The following is a 24,129-nucleotide window of genomic DNA, read 5'->3' on the forward strand; positions in this document are numbered from 1 at the left end:
TCATTAGCATATTAACTACACAGTTTAACTCTGTGTTATATATGATGCATATGGAAATAGAATACCATTTTTTTTCAAGCAAATGTAAGAGCTAGTGTGATTATATATGGTACCATTTTGCATCCAGGTAGAAATGAATAGTGCCCCTAACCTCTTGGGAGTACAGACAATATTTGCAGCCAACCAAGGATAGGGAAGAACAAGAGGACTCTTAAGATTTTGCCATGTTTGAAATATTTGGGAATACGTTTAAAAACACTATTTGGTGCCATTGCTTCTACACAACCTTATTTTACACATATGATTTGTTTGGCAGCAGAGTCACAAAATATAGCTTGAGAAATTTTGCAGGAAAACATTTAATTCCTATTTTTTGTTTCTCTATTGATGTTCTATAAACTATAATCAGGTTTTTTAAGGACATCCTTTATTATAAACAGATAAATAACTGAAGTGTTCAATGTCACATTTTGAGGTTTTATGCAATCCAACTGTAGTCCAGGTCATAGATTTAGAAGATCCACTTTTCTTATGAAGAAGTAAATTTTGCATAATTCAGAAGAGTTTTACACAGAACTGTATTCTCAGATGGATAAAGATGTGTAAATTCCTCAAAATCAAAGGGAACTGATACCCAAGAGGGCAAAGCAGACAAAACAGCCCATCAGCAACTCAACCACATGAAAGACCACAAAGAAACTCCAAAGCCACCCACGCAGCTGCCTGAGGAGTCTGTCAAGGAATGAGAGGCTCTTGTTCAGCTCATGTTGCTGCTGGAAATGTGTTTGAAGAGCTTGGCAATACATCTGGATTTTACAAGTGGCACACAAAGATGAGAAAAATGAAATCGGATTTAATCATGTGCTGCAGTACACTGGTGGTGTCACATCTCAGCTAACTAGTTTGTAATGTAATTTACAAGATAATGGAACAATCTCCTGCATTCATTACTTCCAGAGGGGCAGCTGACAAACATGTCCACAGTGTAAGTACAAACTTAGCTACACAGTCACTTAAAAGACAAAGATAGGATCCTTTTCATAGTATCTTAAACTATGTTTGTTTTTTAAAGATATCTATAAAGCCTCTGTTTCTGAAAAATTAATATTCAGGGTTTGAATATCAGAGATCTATAAAAGCAGAATAGGAATGGTGAAGAATCAATCCTTTGGTTTCTACAGCCTTCAGAAACTATGAGTATTTACTGGTAGAGTAAGAATAACACAGCTATTGTATCACTTTTTACTGCTTTCTACCTGTTTTATATAAAGTTGACAGAAATGTCCCATCTTACTGTCTTTCCACCTACAAATCTGAAGACATTCCTTCTCAAAATTCTTTGCTTTCCTCAGTCAGAAAGAAATATGAGAAGAGACATTTTAAGAATATTTGTCAATAAGCACTCAAAACAACTCGTCTTAAATTTTAATCTCTACATCAACATAGCTCAGCTAGATGGACTGAAATGTGAAGAGAGTTTTTAATGAGAAAACACTTGTTTAAACTATGTTTTAAACAAATTATTTTAAATGCCTTCAAATTGCTCCAGGGAGTAGAAGGGAGAATGAAGAAAAACCTGGAACACTGAAGACACTTGTCTTCAACACTTGTTAAATGCTCCGTTGTTTCGTTCATTTTGTGAATCTGTAGTAAAATGAACAGGATCTTAAATACACATGGTGAGGACTGCAAACTCCTTATTCAGTCTCTGTTTAATCTTCCACAACACTTTTTGTTTAAATTTGTGAGTGACTCATAATGGTGGCTTCAGCCAAGCTTAGCACAGACAGACTTTGTGCGTGCCCACACAAATACTGATGAGTCTGTTCCCACTGTTGGCTTGTAAGATTCCCACTATCACTATCTTGAGCTTTTTTGAGTAGAGATTATTCTTTGCATAGGCCTCTGCCAAAGTATCTCATATTCTGGTGATGGGAATAGTTGGAGACAAGACACTCTATATATTCATTTTCATTTATGACCTAAGATAGGAGATTATTTTTTGCATTAGTTCAAATGAAATATTTGTCCTGTAAATTATGCTTTTATAGGCCCCTGCATAATGCTCTTTTATTTACAGTTGAAAAGCTCTCTAGGCAGCACCTTTTATATGAAACAAATTTATACTGCAACAACATTCCCAAAATAAGAATCTACTTGCATGCTGTTGCTCATTGTTCCACACAGTTAGGAGACTTCAGTGGTTAGAGCAAAAAATTCATTAGCTTTGACCATCTGAATTAAAATCTTAAATCCTCTTTCAAATGAGAATCCTCTTCCTCATGCAAATTTCTGGCACATGACTAGCTTAAAAATAGTTATTATATGGCATGTTCTGCACTGTAGTTGCCCTTCCATTCCTGCAATTATTAGACAGAACACTTCTTCAATATGTAAATCTTCTGCTTAAAAAGCACGCAGGATATGATTAAGTATAGAAGGTCCAGCCTAGGGGATCAATACTGTACTAAAACTAACTAAATTTTCAAAGACAGGGTTTTAACCCACCCCACTTTTCTCCGATAGATTATTTTCTTCTGGTGACATAGTTTTTAGCCAGATCAAATTTGTCATCTGGCATATTTCCTGGCTGCTCAAACCCCTGTGTCAGGTCTGAGGGAAGCTGTGGAAATGCACACCATGGGGCAGAATAGGATCTCCCCTTTTGGCACTGCCCCTGAGCTTAGGATACTGTAAATGATCCTGGCACCATAGTTGAAGATTCTGGTGGCCTATTATTAAGTGCACTAGCTGTAGTGAAGTGTAACAGGGTTTAGTTCTACTGGAAATTTTACAGCAGTTCAGCAGAGTGCTCTGAAACACTCTTGCATATTTAAAAGCCTACGAGCTAACCAGTTCCAGTTCCTGGCTTTTAGGCCTTTAAATATGCAAGAGTGTTTCATATATGATATATACTCTACTGAGGCACCATGGGAAGGTGTATACAGTTTAGGATTAGGACAGGATTGAATTAATGAAATTTCACATAAAAATTGAGGTAGAAGTTTGCTATATTGCAATATCATTCTAAGAGCTTTTACATTAATTTTGATGTACACCCTGTACATCCTTTAGTGGATTTCTACCGCACTGAAACATACTTGAACAGTGTCTGATAACAGGCTACTTCTAGCTCAAGATCTGCCTCATGGTGAAAAGCATACTTGTGAAGCTTGTATTCAGGGAATGAATTCAAGTCAGGGGTTTTGCTGAAGACACTTGGTGGTGACAGCTCTGATTTCAAGTTACACATTTCAGGACTTTTTCTTGGCATTTATGCAGGTACACTAAGGCCCTCTTTGTCTTTAAGAAGACTACTATTACCTATGGATCCCATAATGGACCTGTAGCTCTGAAGATCTGCCTGTGTTTAGATGCAAGATTTCAAGTAGATAAATCCTGAATTAGTAAACCCTAACTTTTGGTCCCCACTTCCCCTTTTTAAAGAAGGGATTTGTTTCTCAAGCTTCATACAGGACCACTGTAATTTTCTCTATTTACGAAGTCTTGTTTTCTATCCAAGTCACTCTAGTTAACCTTTAGTTAAAATTTTTAGTTTAAAATCTTACCCTTTGGTTTTACAGCCAACTTAGGCTGATCTAATACTTCTGTGCACACAGCTGAGAGACTCCAGGTGCATTTTACAATTGACCAGCAAATTAAGATCCTTGAATGTATAATGGCATGCACTAGGTCAGTCTAGACCTGAGGGCATCAAATATGACTCATTTCTCTTCTGATTGTATCATACTTTTTCCTGTTTTCAGACCTGTTTCTACAGCAATCTTATTGACAAATTGATTAAATCTGGGGGAATTTGGCATTACTTGAGTAATCTTAAACACTACATAATATAACGTACCTTACAGGAACTGACAGTAAGAGAAGTATCTAGAAAATCTTCTAAATTCCTCCCATTTATTGTATTCTATAATGCAGTATTGATAAAATGAAAGCTGAAAGACTCTACTGCCCAGTGATGGAGATATTTCTTCTGTTCACGGTCTGGCATAAGCCATCAAACACCAGGATGGAACCATAATTTAGAGGCCTTTCGCTGCCAGCTACATTCAATGATGGTAACCGAAGTGGTAAACAATTACCCAATTGCTTTCCTGGATGTTTTTAAAATAAATTGTCTTAATGCATTTATCTAAACTTTTGATGAAAATTGACAGCTTCCACATTCAAGCATCCTTCAAACTTCTGAGAAGGCTGGAAGAAGTTCATAACACTGTTTGCTGCTAATGCTATAACATGAAATAAGCTTTGGGCTTCCCAGCAGTCATGACATCCCATCACAACAATGGGGCACAGTGAAAGAAGGAAGTTGTTTCAAATACTAGTTGGGTTCACATCATCCAAATGGCTACCAGATGGGGCTCTGACCTGCCTGGAGATTCCACCTGGGGGGTTAGAGTTGCCCATGCACTCTGCAGCAGGATGAATGGGCTCTCTGTGTCACCACTGCCCTGAGTGTGAAACCCAGCTGATCACATCTGGTGAGAGTCTTGATGTAGGCCACTGGAGTAGACATCAGTAGGGAATCCATGGGCAGAGGGAAAAGCTGACAGCACTTCCTAAATTGTCCAGGAGTTCCTTAACTGTCTGTTTTATGGGATTTATTAATTCTCTGGGATTAGGCAGTAAGCTTCTGCAGCTAGAGAGAGGATGCTTTCAGTAGCTGCACGGATTTTAGTGCTGTCCTACCAGCCAAGGCTGGGGAAGGCTTCAATATCTATTCTCAGTCAGAGGTCAGTAGTTACAACAAAGGGAACATGAAATGAAAAAGATGACTGAAATCTAAATATTTAAGTTTCCATTAATCAGAATATATAATATAAATACAAAAGCACACCAGATTACTTATCTGTAATACAGGGAATGTTAACAGTAGCTATAATATTTTTATTTTTGGTGTATCAGGTTTAGCTGTGTATCATACAGCTAAAATTCAGCTAATTTTCTGATACTTGAAACATTTGTTCTCAGAGTTGGCAAATGGATGTTTACTTGTAGTGAACTTAAAAATCAGACATAAACTTACACATTAGGTTAAATAAAATCTATCAATTTACTCTCTGCAATTCATGTTCAAAGTTTTGCTGAGTTACTTAAGAGACACAACTCCCAGAATATCGCTACTGGGTTTATCTTGTAGCAGTTTTGGTTTATCTTGAAAGTAGACATCATGGGAGGAAGCACATCTGGGTCATGTTTTCATAACTTTATTAGCAACCATTAGGAAGAAACTAACCTGGTAAATGAAAACTTTAATTTTGACATAATGACACGGTGCCAAGAATAAAAGCTCTAAAAATGAAGCTCTCATATGGATGATTATGTACTGAGTGGCAGTATTCTTTTTACCGAACAAATCATGAACTCACAAGTTCTGGGCTCCCAGAAGTGCCATTCCTTGAACAAAATACAAAGCTTGAATCCATTACATATGATTAAATGAAAGATGAATAGAGAAATACTGATCTGGATAACTGTGCTCCATTCAGCTTGTAGCTGTTCAGCTTGTTCCACTTCTCTTGTAGCTGTCCTATAGGTTTGCTCTGCACTGATAACCAGTTACTGCAATTAAATCCAGAAGTAGCTGCCTTTTAACACTAACTGAGAAGACAATTCATGGATATGCACTGATTTATCCAAGGTACCATCTGCACTGAAATGTGAAGACAAAAGCGCCTGACTCTTGTGATATGTCAAACTCAAATGAAACAAGAAACCACTTAAATCATGCAAGAGGCTGAGATTTTCAATCTGATTTTCAAACTAAACCATTCAGACTTACTTTGGAAACTAATTCAATCTTCTGGATCCTTACTGGAAAAAAAGTGAACCCATAATCCTTATGCTTGAAAGAACTTCTCTTCTTTTTCAGCAATACCAGACTTCCGCTGATTTCACTTCTTATTTGGACTGTTCCTTTTATATACCATAAGAGGAAGACTGGCAGTAAGCAATCGTCTAAACAGAAAAATTACTCCAGGTTATGTGTCACATACTTCAATCCAGGAGACATGTTCCCACCACATGATTCTTGCAAGGTACTCACCACTTCACAAAGCATTGACTAAAAAATGTTCATATCAAGGAGGAAAAAAAAATCCCTTTCAAGGATTGCTGTAGACTACAATTCAGCTTTGAGATATGAAATGAAGCATAGTAGTAAATGCTGAAGCAGGAGTAAAAAGGCAGCCTGTTCAGTGACTCTGAAAGGCTTCTACACCTTCACTGTTTTCTTCACAGAAAAGAGTTTTATTTCTGTTTTCCATTCAATGCACTCTTCTTGTGCATGATTTTTTTCAGTGAAGTTAAATAAGAAAATTGATGAAGCAAGTGCTTTTTTTAAAAGTAAAAGCTGTGCATTTATGTGGCAACATCATCTCTTTTTAACAAAGAGGTTTTCTGTGTATTCCTTACCTGCTGTACTATGGAGAAACAAATTATATTTAACTTTATGCAAACTGTAATAATCTGTACTCTTGTTTCACGGTACTCTGTGCCCATTGCTGCTATTATAGAAATTTCACACTCCCTGAAGAAATATTTGGTCGTTAAAAAATACACATGTATACATATATACTTCTGAATATTTTGCAGTCTGATAGAGAGGGAAGTTACTCACTGGCTTGTCAGTTTAGTGATGCTTTCACTCGGTGGTGCACTGCACAGAACAAAACTAGTCTGTTCTAGGATTTACAGAAATATGCCTACACAGGCAAAACCTAGTCACAAACTGCAAGAAAAAATACTTGGACAACTGAAATTAATATGAGGAATCAAACATATTTTCCTACTTTCTATCTCATACTATGGAACGGAAATGTTAACTTTGCTGGCTGATGTTTCTCCACTTAACACATCAACTGACAAATTTTATAAAATGCAATATGTTTTTATGGAGGCTGAGAGTGAGCTGAATAATTCAATGATTAATATAGTGATGAGGAACATAATGGCTTATTTTTACCCATAGGTGACATCATACGTTAATTTTGTAGAATTATTCAGGTCTTAAAATGGGGCAGGGAAAACGTCTTGATGCCTCTCAAAGGAAAGGGTGTGGTACACAGCCAAGAAAAAGAGAGCTGATAGAAAGAGAACATAAAAAATGTTCATGAAATGTGTCAAGGCAAGCACTGTAGGCCACATTTACTAAATCTGGAAGAAACAACTATATCCCAAAAAATAAAGTTTACAATGTTTTCTTACAGTGATGGAAGAAAGATGTGCAGTTAAATGTAAGAGAGGATGATAAAAGGTCACCGCACTGCAACGAGTCCAGTTCGAATTTTAATAAGCAGGTGAAAAGCTCTACACATGAGGAGCTTCCACTAACGCCAGTTGGACTAGGAGCTAGCTCAATTATTTTAAGAATGGGGACATCAGAGCATCAATGTGGGGGAGCCTGAGTGGGTTAATACTACCTGGGGAGGTATTATCCCACATGTACAACTGAGCATTCTTACTCTGGTAGGCAGGATGTACAGAGATTTTACCTAGTATATTCAAGAATTTAATCTGCATCATTGACACGCTAACCTGTTTGCTTTTGCTTATTTTTATTAAATAATTTCTTTTAAAATTCACAGTATTCTGAACAAGGGAAAAAAGTAGCTTCACAGGAGAAAGCAACAACGTACTGTCTGCTTATCAGAAAAAAATATATATTCAAAGACAAGAATTCTGCAGGAATCCAGGAAACACCTGCAGGTTAACTCACTGGCTAGCTAAAGGGACGTAAAAGGACAGCTGAGCTGAAGCAGAGATGGAGTAGGTGGCTGACATGTATAAGGCCTGGGCAGCACCACTTCTCAGCCTGTCCCACCAAAGTTTAACATAGGTGGTGATCATGAGACACAGAAACAGAAGGGAAAAAGAAGTGGGAAAAGAGTAAGAGGATAGAAATCACAGGGCTTCCCTTAACATGCATGAATACTAATGAATGAGAGGGAGGTTATTTTCCTCCTAATGATCTGTAAAATATGAAAAGTTCTTGAATCTGAAACTGCAACTGCTGCTTACATAAGGGTATGTCTGTGTACATAGGGGTATATATACATGGCTAGTTTTGTATTTGTGATGACAGGTTGTTTAGCTAAGGGGAAAGATTACAGTGTTAGGACCATAATTGGAAGAGGAATGGTTGTTAAATTTCCTTTGCAATCCTTGATATCTTTTCAGTCCAATTTTTGTTATGAAGATTGATTTCTTAAAGCAGTTCTATAAATATGGAGACAAAACACTGAAATGAGAAAACTTTATTTGTACTTAAATGAGAAGCTTACAGTTAGCCATAGAATCACTGCTGCCACAAATACATACTACCACCACGAAAAGGGAATCTGGCCTGCTATGTTCAGCTCCTAGTATTGCACCCAGCAAAACACATAGAAACATGTAATTTTAAGCATACGCTTAACTCTTTCCTGCATTGGAGTCTAAAATATTCCTAGTATTCTTTCTAGCCCAGTACAATTACTGGATTAGATGCATAGAAAGTGAATGGCATAAGGGAATATACCTATTCTAAGGGAGAGATTCTTTCTTTTAAACTTTCTACACACTCTACATTCTTCTCTGTCTGTTCCTGCTTCATTAGTATTACTAAAAGCTTGTGTATTCAAGACATTTATAATACTGAATTACATTATTCAGCAGTTCTAATTACATTATTTCTTGAATTCCAAATTGACTCCCAGCCGTACTCATTTTACCAGGTTTAAATAAGAATATGATTCATCATTTACAGAAAGCACATTATGTAAGTTACACAGTTTCACAATTGAGCACACTGACTGTCTCCATTGAAGCTACAAATAGGAAAAGAAATAGAGAGGATTTTCTATCCTTAGTCTGAAATTAAACTTAGGACTACTGTATCAATCATGTGAGCTCTGGCTGAAATGAGAACAGAAAAAATTCATCACATGTTTTAGATGTTCCAAACTAATAATAGTCTGGGACTGCTTTTCTGTGAAATATATAGCTGTGCTTAGGAAGGGTGTGAATCCCAAGTATAACTGCTGCAAATAAAAGCTTTGTTTCTTTTTTCTGTCAGATTCCTCATGAGGAAAATTTACTCCATATGTAGTACATATAATGGTTTTGCAATTCTAATGAAAAGGCAGATTATACAGCATCAAAACTCTAGTATATTCGGCAGTGTACTGTGGCCTACAGATGTGACTCCAATAATAGTAAGTGAGCTCATCCTTAGTGTGGAAGATTATTCATTAGGGAGAGAATAATGTAAGTGATATGATCATTACATCACCTTTCCCTGTACATTATTCTCACTACCGCTGACAAGGGAAATGTTTCTCAGTTTTAAGTTACATTATTTTCAAATTTTGCAGAATCTAGATAAAGGTGGTATTTGAAAGTATATGTACTTTTAAAGTTTAATTTGATAACAAAGAAGGGCTAATGCTGCTGTGTTGAATTTTTTATTTTATATGCTAATGCTAGCTATTTTAGTTTTTAGGTAAAGCTATTTTAGTTTTGAAGAAAAGATATTTTGAATCTATATAATCACAGAATCACAGTATGAAGGCTTTTAGTTGAAAGATAGGATCAATCTGATTAATGTAAAAGAGGTCTTAGTATTAAACTCAAAAGAAAATTGCCAGAAGTTACAAACTCAGGGAAATTTACATTCAGATTACTGCAATAACATGTTTCAACGACAATGGAGTCAATGAAGAAAAATGAAAACAATTCTTAGCTTTTTCTGTGGCTTTGGTAACAATGGTTTATATCCCTGTATTCATGCATGAGGAGAAAACCACATTCATTATGATTGGGATGGAATTTATCGTGAACAGTGCCTACTGATACTACTGCATAAAGGAGGGAAAAAGGTAAACCAACAGCAGAAGCCTTCCCAATATTGAGACTATGGCATTCATAATTTTGAAATTATGCATATTTTGGTCTTACGCTTCCAAATCAGACTGCTGTTCCACAATGTTCACCTGCCATCAGAATGAGAATTATTATCAACAGTTTGTAAAAGCCTTAGCCTTGACTATATTAGTACAGACAAGCATTTGTAGATCATGGCCTAATTTTCAAGTTTCCACTAAATGAGGATGTTGTGAGGATGTGGAATGCTTATGTGCAAAACTTATATAGCATTTTTGGAACTGAATTGATTTAGCAAAAAAATACCAGTTTCAAAATGTAAACAGTAGTCCCATTTGTTTTGCAGAAATTCTTCAGACAATTAATACAATGAAGTTTTTAAAATAAACCCATTCACTCCATTGAGTGCATTTGATTGAATATTGAGGTGGGGAACAGGAATAGACTTTTCATTCAGTTCTGCTTTCATGGGCATACACCACCTTGCATAACCACTTGACACTCAGTGTTAATAGAAAAGAAACATGGTTTTGGCTTAATCATAGTAGAGTGCAACTGATCCAAGTATTTTGTGTAAGGAAAACAACAAAATACTTATCCTGGTTTTGGCTTCTTTGCTCTGGTATCTACCTCATACACTTGTTGCATTCACAAGGATTTCCTGCCGCTGTGTGCACCAAGCTGGTTTACTACATGTGTTTCTACTTTTGCACTACACTGTTTCTCCTGCCTGAACAGTCACAAAGCAGTGTGGTGTCAGTCACCATGCAGTGTAAATGCTACATCAATAGACAAATCTCCCAAATACAATTAAATGAAATTCTGGAAACCTGCTCATAGATATAAAATTACATTTCCCTCTCATTTCTATCATCCCCAGATGTGAATGGAACAGAAAATGTTTTCTCTTTTTAAAATTTGGATACTCCTGTAGAAACACATGTGACAACTATGATTAATAAGGTGTCTTTAATTGTAAGATTTTCCTGATCTAAATCACGGCAATGCTCTGAGAATCTAGATTTCATGAATGTAGATACACTTGCTGGCTGGTGGTCTCACAAAATGGTTTGCAGGGACCAAGGCCATTTGGTAAGCAGTGCAATAAAGACAGTCTGGTTTACTGCAAGCTGACATCCTACTTTAACTAACATTGCTCTTCTCTCTTCCCTCCACCTCATCCCCCACCAGTGCTCCTTTCTTCTCTTCTCCCTATTTCCCAGTCCTCTTCAAAGTGTTCTGTCTAATTTGGACTAGCCCATGGCACATATGTGCTGTGGCTAGTATGGAGTAGTTGTGAGCAGTTTGCCTCACTGGTACCCACACCAGCTAGGCAACTGACTACAGCTTCTTGTAGGCAAAAGACGATGGGTTCGAACAGCTTTCTCTCACCATGGAGGCAGCATATTTGGGTCTCCTACTGCCTTTGACACACCTACTTGTCCAAGAAGTTTGGCTGACCAATAGATTTAAAGATTATTACAGTGGAGTGATAGTAACAGTGTGAATGCAAAGGGCTCACTTAAATAGAAAAACAGAACAAAAATATAGTGGAGAAGTTGAAGGTCTGGAAATAACAAAATCCTCATTTCCTTACAACAGGGAGTACAAAATGATGTTACTATTACTGAGATTGATAATTTCCCTCATGCTCTAATGAAACAACTGAGATCTATTTTCCTAAAACATTATTGCTTTCCCCCTTTAATCAGTGTTTCCATGATTTTTTGGTTACCTTTCAGGTTTCTTCTCTGGTTTTATTCAAATGTTTGGGAGTTCATACCTGCAAAATTTTCTGCCCCCACAAAAGACCAAGAAATACATTTTTTTCTTTGTAGTAGTGAGCCTATAAGAAAAATATCAAGCATTACAAGATCTTATAGTTGTAAAACTATCCTTGACAATTTAAAAATAAACCAATACTTTTTGTGACATGGACAAAACCACATAGTTTATAACTGTTGAATTCAATCCTTCTTCATAATAATAGTGCTACTTTAATCAACAGATTTCAAGATGAAGCCTGTAACTTACCAGTCTTCAAGAAAACAATTATGGGAAGTTTTCATAATAGATTTTATCCATATAACCAAGGTGCTCATATAGAGCCCAGTACCGGAACGCTTTACTATGATGTCTCAAAAGACCTCCGTTAGATATGCAAGTACCAGTCCCATCACTTCCCAGTCATGGGAATCAAAGACATGATTATTCTGCAGCAGAAAACCTTGTTGCTAGCACTTGCACTGGCTTACATCTGCCAGCCTTGCTGTATCACCAGAGCACATACCCACCTGGGTGCTTTTGCCAGGGCAGCATGTCTACCCCTATATGAAATTTCACTGGTTAAAAAAAAAAGTTTGTTATGAGTGGGGGCAGAAGCTTCTAGGTGCCGGTGCTGTTGTGTCATTTGCCATGTAGTTGGTGGCTGAGGGCTGGTGTGGTATGGGAAGATAGTTTCTTTCAAAGGAGGGGTCATGTTTTGCCAGCTTACAAACTTGTGTGGGAACACAAGACAACTTTTCTTAGAAAACTTTGTAGTGTAGATGAGGCCTGAGGAAATGTGGCTCTCTGGTTCCAAGGACACTCCTCACACTGACAAAGCCAGCTAAGTGCTTCCAGCCCCCTTTCGTCATCACTGATCACTTTCATGCCTGTGCTGACGCCCTGTTTGTTCTAATGCGATTGTCTGTGGAGCTGAATAATAAACCAGATCAGAGAGCTGATCCAACTTTAAAAGCACTCCTCCTCCTCTTCCCTTTTTTTCTATTTTTGAGGACATGCTGTTGAGAGAAACATCTATAGAACCAAGACCTGCAAAACTAGGGATCAGGTCCTTAATAACATTACATCCAAAACAAAATTAGATACCTAATTAAATATGTGAATCTGATCTTATATGACTGTTTAGAATTGTGAGAAGTCCAGATCTTCAGATTCTGCCAGATTCTTCTTTGGTACCCTAAATCTCAGTTAATCTTTTTCATTTAGTAAATGAATGGTACTTTAATCTGTTTTTTTCTAGATGCTGAGGTTATATATATTTCACAAATTAAATTTCAATGGAGGTACGAAAAATGTTGACTTAAGCCCTAGCTGAGGGATATGCAAATACAACAGTATACCAAATATATTTGCATTAAAGATCTAATTGAATTAACTGTTCACACAGCTTCCACAGTCAGCTTGTCATGGCTTCCTTTGCAGCTTGACTACCTCCATTTTTGACAGAGAGATTTAAAAGGTTTTCTCCCTTCCTCTGGGATTAGAGATAGCACGGAGCGCTAATTAGCCACCTGCACCCATAGCACACTGCTACAGCTTGTTTACCCTACAAAGGCTGCTGCACCCCTGGGGAAAAGTCAGTGTGGTGTTTTTTTCTTTTAAACATTTCAAGTTCAGTTCCTTCAAGAAAAGTTTAACGGTTTACGCATTCTTTAGCATTACTAGGAGGTTAAAGAGTCCCCTTTTTTCACATTGCTACCTGGATTCTGTAGAAGAGAAAATAAATACTGTTTATTTTTCTTCTCTTTTTCTCTTTTTCATCAAGCAATTCACACATTTGGTGTTAGCTGCAGCACTTTGCTCCCTATAACATGTAAAAACGAGACTTTTAAAATAAAAGTAACATCTGGCAATCACAAGAGCTTTACTCATATTGGTGTGATGTGGAATCCACTAAATAGCCAATTAAAATCTAAGAAAAAAATAAGAAATAAATAAAAGAAACCTCTTCTCAAATCCTTTACTGCAGTCATGCTTAAGTAGATTTTTTATTGTCAAATTGTGTCTTTGAATGAAGAAGCACTATTTAGGCCAAACACCTGATATAATTGAAACTGTATTCTGATTCGTTTGCTGCTTTTCCTTACCATGACTGGCTAAGACTGGTAAAAAATGTTCTGCTTTGTTTGTCTTTTATAAGTTCTGACTCAGTGGCAGGCAAGTACTACTTATGGGCCTGATGTAAAGCCTTCTGAAGTCAACTGGAATGTTTCCAATGACTTCATTAGACTTTGGATTGGGTCTGAAGTGCAGCAATTTACTCAACTCTGGAGCATAAATTACAGACATAAAAAACAAATTATTTGTGTGTTGCTGGATTACTGACAGCAAAATGTATGATGTCAGAAAAATAATAGGCAGAGATAGCCTGCACAAGTTGGAAAAGCTTAAAATATAGCCAAAGATAGGGGAATACTCTTTGGCAAGAACAGAGACAGTCTCAGCTCCAGCACCAATGGAGGAAAGTTGAATAATTTGACAGATAATTATGTGATTAATCTAGTAGGAGAAGACAGTATCTGTCTCAGTGACCACTCTGCTGCCTAATCACTGGACAAGCATTTGGATGAGACAATGGTCTGCTGTCACAGCAGGAAGAGCTCTGAATCTGTAACACCCGATGGAAACCCCTTTGGAAATGTTAAGAATTTCCGTGGCCTAAACTCAGAGCAGAGGCAAAGGGTGTCTGCCAACCCATCAGCTGAGTTTGTTGCCAGAGTAAGTATGATAATGTTGCACAGAACTGAATATGAATATTCCTTAAATAACAAGAAATCAAGCAATCTCTACCAGCAACGTAATATTTTGTTTTAGAGAAAGATCTCCCAAATACTGTTCTTCTGGAATTTCATACTGTATGTCCTGATGAATTAGGAGTGATACAATGAGCTAGGTACTTGTTTCAGTCAAAACTTCCTTAATTTCTCCTTGTTTGAAAACCTCAAGATGCCCTAGCTACCTCAGATAAACTAACCAAAATATTTGTTACAAAGTGTTTTTTTGGTTGAACCAACTCTTCTCAGGGAAGTATTTTATTTCAGCATGCAATAATCCAGTCACTGAAGAGTAATTCTACTTTTTATAAAATTACTTTCGAATCGACTAATTTTTTTGTTCTGGAAGAGTCTATCCAAGCAAGAGCTGTTATCCTGGAATAGCTGATCATGCAACAACTATGTCAATCCACTTCTGAAGATATGCAAAATCTGAGTATTCAAACATTGATTTCTTCCAGATCAGTAGTATGTTTCATTTTTATAATTTGTTTCAGATTATTCTTTAGCCAGGTGTATATACCACTAGCTTCACCTTATTAGCAAATCAGGAAAGATTTTTACTTAAAGAACTATTTACATAGAATAGTTTGCATTTTAAGAATATAGTTAAAAGAATGTGAAATTGAGATTTAATGTGGGTAAAATCAGTAAAAAACTTCAAATCAGTAGGTAATATTACATTGTAAGCCACAGAACTGAAAGATGCACATATTTTGTTTATAAAGTTGATATGCAAAATGAAATTGTATTTTTAAAAATATATGAAGATGCAAGTTAAACTTTAAAATAATAAGGTGCATATCTTCAAGTTTTGTCTTACATTAATCTATATGCACAATTTATTTATATGGTAGCATTTACTGATTTCGTTTTATGTAATGTTTTGCTATTAGAAGCCATCTCCCTCTCCCAAAAGCAAACAAAACCTTCTGTAAGTAAAAACCCCACCTTTCAGCATTCCTTTTCTATTCAACTCTCTTTGTATTTTGACTCCCTTTGTTTTCACAAATTGTTTTCACAGTTGAAACAGGGATGAACATGAAAATTGGACGGGCAAATGGAAAATAAAACCCAAGGGTTTTTTTTATTATTATTATTAAACCAGATGACACACTAACAAATACAGGTAAGATATCAGACAAACAAACATTTCCTCAGATCACACCTATGACTTGAAGTATGGCCATTTTTTACCACTGTATCAGCCTAGTAACAGGTTCTCCTCAAAAACCTTGCATCGCTTACTGCCTTAAATTGTCATGGTCGTCATAATACTCTCTAGGCTGGAACAAAAAGAATGGGAAAGGGAAAAGGGTACAGAGAAGAAACCCTTGGGAAGATAAAACTTGAGTCACTAGAAATGCTTGTCTTTTAAAAATCACTGTACAAGAAAAGATGCTTTTCTGAGATAATTTTTCCCCTTTCTTTTTATACTGGCTATAGCAGAAACTGTTTTCTTTTTCTTAAACAGCACCTGTTTTCTGCTGGGCAGATCACATAAGACCTGACCTCACAGGTGCTGCACACTCTTGCTTTGTTCCAGTAAAACACGTGCTCAACTTTATGTGTGTATACTCCCTGTAAATTCATGTCAACAGATAATAAACAATTTGATGCAAAAAGCTTTGTTCAACATCATTAAAAAAAACTTTGGTAGGATTCCCAGGCAGGATTCTTACAGACACTTTCCCACATAAGATGGGCAATTAGACAGTATGAAAAGTGACTCTCAGTTCTCAAAGTTTCATTTCCTTTGGGAGACAATATAATTGAGCAGCTAGACTAGTTTAAAAGACAAGGAGCTAGAAGGGTTTAATATTTTCAGGAAGACTGAGCCATTTAGTCCAGTTCTGGGCTTCCCAGCTCAAGAGAGACGGGGAACTACTGGAGAGAGTCCAGCAGAGGGCTATAAAGATCATTAGGGGCCTGAAGCACCTCCCTTATGAGGAAAGGCTGAGAGAGTTGGGCCAGTTTAGCCTGGAGAAGGCTGAGGGGATCTTATCAATGCATACAAATATCTTAAGGGCAAGTGTCAGAAGGATGGGGTCAGGCTCTTTTCAGTGGTGCCCAGCAACAGGACAAGGGGCAACTGGCACAAACCGAAACATGGGAGGTTCCATCTGGATATGAGGAAAAACTTTACTCTGAGGGTGGCAGAGCACTGGGCCAGGCTGCCCAGAGAGGCTGTGGGGTCTCCTTCTCTGGAGACATTCAGAACCTGACTGGATGAGATTCTGTGCGACCTGCTCTAGGTAAAACTGCTTTAACAGGGGGTTGAACTAGGTGACCTCCAGAGGTCCCTTCCAACCCCGATCATCCTGTGACTCACTGAATCTAATCTGGGCTAATCACTTAACGGTTATGTTCTTGAGTGAAACCATCTGTAATACTAGGTCAAAACACCCCACCACCACCCCACCCCCCACCCCAAAAAAACCCTACCCCAAAACCCCAACAAAACCCCAAAAAACCTCACTGAGAAACAGATGCAAAAGTCTGGTTCAGTTCTACAAAGTAAATAAATCACAAAAAAGAGCAAGACAAATATGGCATGACAACAAGACATTAATTTAGCAAGCTAAGTCAAACTGAGATGCAGCTGCAATGAAAGACTACTCAACTGCAATGCTGCATATTGAGATAAAAGCCAACACGAAACACACTCTGATGTCTACTTGATTATTAAATTTGAAATTAGAAGGCAAAATTCAGACTTCACTTGTATAGCTACAACCTCACTGACTTCAGAAAAAATAGTGGAAATCCATGGAGAGCATCCTGTGGTGTCTAAACTTTATGCACACAAAAGATGACACTTCTAAGTCAAGGAAACAAGCATTGGCAGCATTCATACCTCGCGTTCTTTGTTGATGCGTGTGCTTACTTTAAAACACTGTGCATTTTTATGTGTTGTGGCTTATCCCCAGCTGGTAATTAAGTACCACACAGCCGCTTGCTCACTCCCCCCTCCCCCAGAGGGATAGGGAGTAGAATTGGAAAGGAATGTAAAACTTGAGGGTTGAGATAAGAACAATTTAATAATTGAAATAGAACAAAAATGAAAGAACAATAATAATGACAATAACAGTTATAATAAAAAGGTGTGTGTGTGGGGAGAGAATAAAATCCAAAGGGGAAGTACACCATGGTACTTTATCAAAGAGAAAACAGTTGTAATAGCCATTGTTCTAATCTGGACACTAGCTCAGACTATCTCATGGAAAACAGCAACACTATTCCCATATAAAGATGTACAGCAAGTGTAAAATTAATCTGGCAGTTAAGGCAAAAGAATACAGATCGGTAACCCACACAGGTTCCATTTCCAGATATGTCAGACACTTCCTGGATGATCATGTGTGTATCATCGAATTCTGATGTTCTAGTTTCCTGACCCGCAAAATGGATCTAGCAGCACTTGTTAAAGAGGTTCTGTACTTCGATGAAAAAAAGGCTTAAAAGCTCTGCAGTTAAGATGGAACTGCACATCGCTAACTATGGCAGCCTTACTCAGTTCTTTTCCTTTTCAGTTAATTTGGCATATCATTGAAAAATTCTGCAGCAGAGACATGCACAGCTTAAATGCCCCTGTGTGTCATCATCAGCTGAATTAGTACTCTCTCTCTTACACAGAACACACATTAATTTTATACTCAAAAATATGCAGAAGCCCTGTATCCTACTGAAATGCAACACCGTATGTAGAATATTTATAGTTTCAAACAATGCTACTTGCAGTCATTCACAAAACCTAGGAACACAATGGTATTTTCAGCAAAGCAGTGTGCTATCGGTTATACTTTTTTCTCATAATCTTAATCACAACTACATACTGCAATACTGTCACTTCACGCATCAACAGTAAAACCAGAGCTAGCCACAGCACAGGGAACCACTAATGTATCACTTCAGCACACAAAGAGCCTCTCATGGCATCAAGCCAACAAACCAGTGTATTTCTGTGCCTCTATACAGCTGGCAGAGGCAGAATAGATGGGAGAACAACCTCACAATCCCCTGCTGCTTTATTTACACCTCAGAGTTGTTGTAGTACAATGCCTGGGGACAGACCGAGCTCAGAATCAGACATTTCTCAGCCCTGTGCTCTGGGGCTGGGCTCCAGAAAGAACGTCCTTCATGTTTTCAGTCAAAAACCTCTTTTTATGTTTTTTTGTTTGGGGGGGTCGTGGAGACGGGAGGTGCAGCATGCATTGAGTGTACTGGCTGTTTCCTTAACAAAGCATCAGTTCAAAAGTTATTGCTGTGTTCCCTCTTCTCACACTGGGAACTCCTTAGAAAAATCAAAACCTAAAATGTTCAAGGAGCTGATGCCACCTGAAGGCTAATAAGCTGAACTACAATATATGGCCACTGGCCTGATAACCATCAGGAAAACGACTGCATCTTAAGTGCTACAAATTTTCACTTATTCTATTGCTGACATCGGCACAGGCATCAGAAGGACTTAGCTGGAATGGCAACCCACCCCACCTCACTCCCAGCGGTTCTTATTACTTAGCCAGATTGCCTGACACAAAGTCCATTTCTTTGTATATGGCTTTTTTTATCACTAGAGCTTTATTAGTAACATGATTTATCCTGATTTTATTTCTGAACATTATTTCATTGCACTTGTACTTACTTTCAGCAAACTTGATAGTAGTATGAACTGCTGCTCATTTCAAAACACAGGAATGAATATTCCACAGCAATATTAAAGATTTATGTATTTGAATGATATTTTTTCTAACTTTGCTAAAAGACAAGCTCCTCCAATCATGTACAGCCTTCTTAAACATGACAAGTACCTGGTTTCTAGAAGGTCTTGACTTTGTGTTTTATTTAAGTGTAAGGCTGAAAAATTGTTCTTCCCTAGTAACTTCTCCGGCTCTCTAAAATAAAATAATAATAAAATCAATCAGGTTGAATAATTTAAAATTTAATTTTAAATATGTTTGCTTTAAAAAACAAATACTACAAAGTCATGCGCTGAACAATTAATCTGTTTGTTGAATTGTTAAACCAGTTTTTGACTAGCATCTTTCTCTGCAAGCAAGGTGGCAGTATTTTACTGATTTCTGTTTATTCAGATAGATCACTTAAATTAATTATCCCAGCTGTTTAGTTTTTTTCTCATTATTTCCATCCATAAATAAGAAACAGATGGAAAAGACAGGATGATCTCTGCTAGTTTTACACACTTGAAAGACTGAGTGATCATACCAATTAAATTATCTTCCTACAAGTATATTTCCATTTTTTTAATAAAAACTTTTTCAATGCAAAACATACTTAGATAATCTTCTTAAGAAGGTTCAAACACATTTATAGTAATCTTACTTAACCAAAAGCAACTATAGTGGTTTTTTTATTATTTTCTCAATTCCTGTATTTTATCTACTATGAGTTCAATACGAATGACAAATAGAAGTGTAATAATTATCTAGTAAAAAAAGAAATAAAATGGTCCACATCTTCTAAAATAGTAAAATGTACATAAAAATTAGGAATCCACATGAATGTTATGTTAAAAGTCTGAAAAGTCTCAGATTTATGTAGATATAGCATGCCCTCTTTGTTAGCAAAAAGAAATGCTAAATTATGCATAATGACTATAATCAGCACATTTTAATGGTTACCAATCAGTGAAAAATCAGTCTTTAAGAAAAAATACAACTGTAATTCAAGATTAAAAACAATCATTTAAATCAATGTTTCCTGTTCACTAATTTGATTAATTTTCATGATGGCTGATTTAAACCACTCCTCTAATATATGCTGTTTACTCATTCTGAGTTACAGAAAATATTTTTTTCTGCTTTTGAAACAAAATACTGCTGCCAGACTCCTCACTTTTCCTAGCTGCAGTCACACATTTACTTCTGTAAAGAAATCCCTTTCCTTCCTAACTTTTATCATGGACTCCCTTTGTCCACTTTTCACTGGACATCAACGTACTTGCAGCCAAGCAGTCAGCTGCATCAGTCCCCTGATCTAGGTGAAACAAAATTTGTTGAAAACAGCAGCAAATTACTTTTTATGAAGGACAGCCTAGGCACAAGAGGAGGGAGCTGGAAAAAAACTGGGGAAAAGGTGGCATTCTGTCCATAGCAGTCCTGTGGTGGGTTAATGCTGGCTGGACACCAGGTGCCCACCAAAGCCACTGTATCACTTCCCACCTCAGCTGGACAGGGGAGAGAAAATATAACGAAAGGTGGGTATCTGCCATATGGCTAACCTCCATGGTATGAGGGGGACAGCCTGCCTCACCATGGGCTTTACCATGGGCTACAGAGTTGTTCTCCCATAGTCTCACTCCTCTTTCCAGCTGCAGTTGCTCAGGTTTCCTGCTCCCCCCTTCTTAAATATATTATCCCAGAGGCGCTACCACTGTCACTGATGGGCTCAGCCTTGGCCAGTGGTGGGTCCCTCTTGGAGCCATCTGGCATTGGCTCCACTGGACACAGGGGATGCTTCTAGCAGCTTCTCGCAGAATCCACCTCTGTAGCTCCCCTGCTACCAAAACCTTGCCACGCAGACTCAATAATACAAGGTCCTGTTAGTATAAAGCAACCGGGGAAAGAGTACGCTTTTTGGGTACAGTGTACTGTTCACATTACCTACCGTAATACTTGACACCCATTCGAACCCAATTCCTTGTTTTATCTTTATATAACTAAAGACATTCTTTTAAATGGATATGGCTCTGCCATCTTCCTTCATACCAGTTTTCTTGGCCTCAAAGCGTATTTCAATATCACGCAGCACTCCAGACCCCTCATCTAACTCCATAGCTATAGTTAGAATCCTTTATTAATGCATTTAATGTTTCTCTACATATGTACCAACTACCTCACAAACCTCTCCTGTGGTCTTCTGTTCTCTTCTGATCACCCAATACCTCAGGTAATAAATTTGGCTTTGAAATAATTGATGGTTTACAGATAGATTTACATATTTCCATTTCGGAGTCAAAACCTGATTGTAAAAGGTACTATAAACTCATAAAGACAAACCCTTCATTTACCTTTAATTTTACAACTACCACTTTTAATCTAGTTTGGAACAAAGGAAAAAAAAAAGAAAAAAGGATCGTTTATACTGTCTGCTTGATTATCTGTTGGTTTCTTCTCTCTCACACATGTTTGGAATCAATCTGCAAATTGTGAACAAATATGACAGAGGAATGGAAGTCTCTGTGATGGTAAGATTCTGTAAGTATCAAGAAAATCAATATGCAACTCAAGGAGAAAGACCCAAATTACTGTCACTGTTGAACATGAAGTTACCTGCCCTTTTTGGCCTCCTGGCTGGATAATGAGCACAAGCCAAGCCCCTCAGCACAAAACCAGTGTATTTCAGAATCAGGCACGACACTTGCTACCTCTTGTTTGGCTAGCACTTAGGGAGCACAGAGGCAAGATGGGTGTATTACAGTGCCTGTCAGAGAGCTACAAGTCTAGTGGTGTGCCAGAGCAATGTACATCTAGAAATAAGGGAACATGGCAGGAAACTTGTGCTATTGTTGTGGCAGGACCATGTATAAATGATGTAAAGACAGAGGACACAACACTGTGGGAAACCAGGATTCAGTATTTCTGCTACTTCAAGACGAGCTAACAATGCAAACATTCATAAACTCCAAAACTTTTAAAATTACTTTTCTTGCCTCACCTCTCAATACTTCCTGACTACACAAACACATGACTTCAGACCAACATCTTCAAGACATTTTATAAAGTGTTCCACAAGGGTAGAAGGAACAACTTTTACCACAAAGTGCTTTTTTCATTTGTGTTGTACTGAATGGCAACCATTTGTCTAAAAAAATCCAACCAAGGAGAACTTTTTTCCCCAAATTAGAGACTGCAATGTGATATTCTGGCCAGAAACTCAGAATACAACTCCTACAGCAGCATCAAAAATACTTCTGGTAGAGAAATAAGAAATGTGGCCAATTACATCACATGCAGCCCTTTTATCCTGTCTTTTTCATTCTATGTAGGACAATGTTAATTAGTTGCTTTCACAGGAATTCATTCCCCACACTCAAGCCAACTCTTCTGTTGCTTGCTCTGTTGTGCTGTCATATTAAGCTGCTGACTGTGCCATCAGCCCATCATTTTTCAGGTACTGTCCACCTGAACATTAAACACCTTGAATCTGGTGCACTATTAAATCTGCATGGAAGGAAAGCAGTTAAAATATCAGGGTGGGTTCTAGCCTTGACCAAAACTCTCCAGAAGGCACAATGTTACATGATTATCACATTTTTGAAGAATAATAATTTCAGTCTCAAGGACACTACATTTCTGTAGTTCGCCGAGATGTAATGAAGGAACGCAGACTCCGGGAGTGTATGATCTTTGACTCATGCATAAAGCACAAAGATGTAGTCAACTATAAATAGTATGGAGGAGTAATGCAACCATTACTGTATTTTGCTACAATTGCACTGCTATTCTGCAAGATGGACGTGAAATCCAGGTCTATCCTTCATCAGCAGAATTAAAACCAAATTGGCCTACACACAGAAATCCATAAATAAAATGGTTTGTGTTGAAGATGCTCTTATCCTATATTTAAGCCTAATCCATCACCCACTAATGGCAACAGAAATCTTCCTACCAACTCAATTAAATGTCGGACTGAACTATTTATGCTACCTCTGATGTCAGGAAAAGATTTTTCCTTTCAACAGGTAAGAGAATCTCTTACTTACTGTTCAATTATTTTGTGTATGTATTTTTTAAAGCTTCTTCACGAGGGGCATAACTGTTTTGTAAATGCCAGTATGAACACAGCCTGGACAAGAGATTGTAAACATTCACAAAAGACTCCAAAACCCAAGTAATTGTTACTTGTCAGAATTCACACATCCAATGGGGATCCAATTTTACCATGGAAGAATTAAACTAAAACTTTTGAGCAGGCTGTTCAGATTTGGTACAAGGGGTTTGGGACAACTCTAACACCATTGGCCTCTCAGGTTGGAGTTTGACAAGGACCCGGCCTGGCACTACAACAGAACGCAAACCTGTAATGTCCTCTTCATCTATTTGCTCTTTCTCACCTTCTCCCCTCTCTTGTGCCAGTGTTTGCGCAGCAAGTGCACAACAAAATGGTTTGAAGACCTGATCTCACTGAAAAATAATTGCAGGCTAACACCTGGCTGTCAGCTGGGTCAGTTTTCTCAGTGCTTCACAATCTGGCACAAACAGTCACAGAGAGGCACTACCAGCTCAAATGCTTACTGTAGTGTAACTCTGGAAACCCAAGACCAAATAGGGATGAATGACTTAGGCTGGATTGGTTTTTAGCCTACTGTCTTCAAAAAAACTGTTCAGATGCCAACTTCTATTTAACATTCACAGAGAAGGTAAGACTGAATTGCACCTTACCAGACAGGCCTAATGGTTTATATAATCTCACATTCTATTTCAACCAAAAATGATCATTTCAGACAAAGACAAAAATCTCATCACAGACTACTAAGCGAACAGGCAGGCTATAAGTATTTTTTCTAACCAGACCACACTTACATGGGGTTTTTTTACTGTGTCTCCTTAAGAATTGGGCTTTATCACCACCAATAACATTAATGCTAGAAAATTTGAAGTATTTATTTTATCAATTCCCCCTAAATGCTTTGGCTCGATCATGTGCTATAAGTGACTATTTCCTA

The sequence above is a fragment of the Falco rusticolus genome, chromosome 1, assembly GCF_015220075.1.
Source record: "Falco rusticolus isolate bFalRus1 chromosome 1, bFalRus1.pri, whole genome shotgun sequence".
Classification (NCBI taxonomy): domain Eukaryota; kingdom Metazoa; phylum Chordata; class Aves; order Falconiformes; family Falconidae; genus Falco; species Falco rusticolus.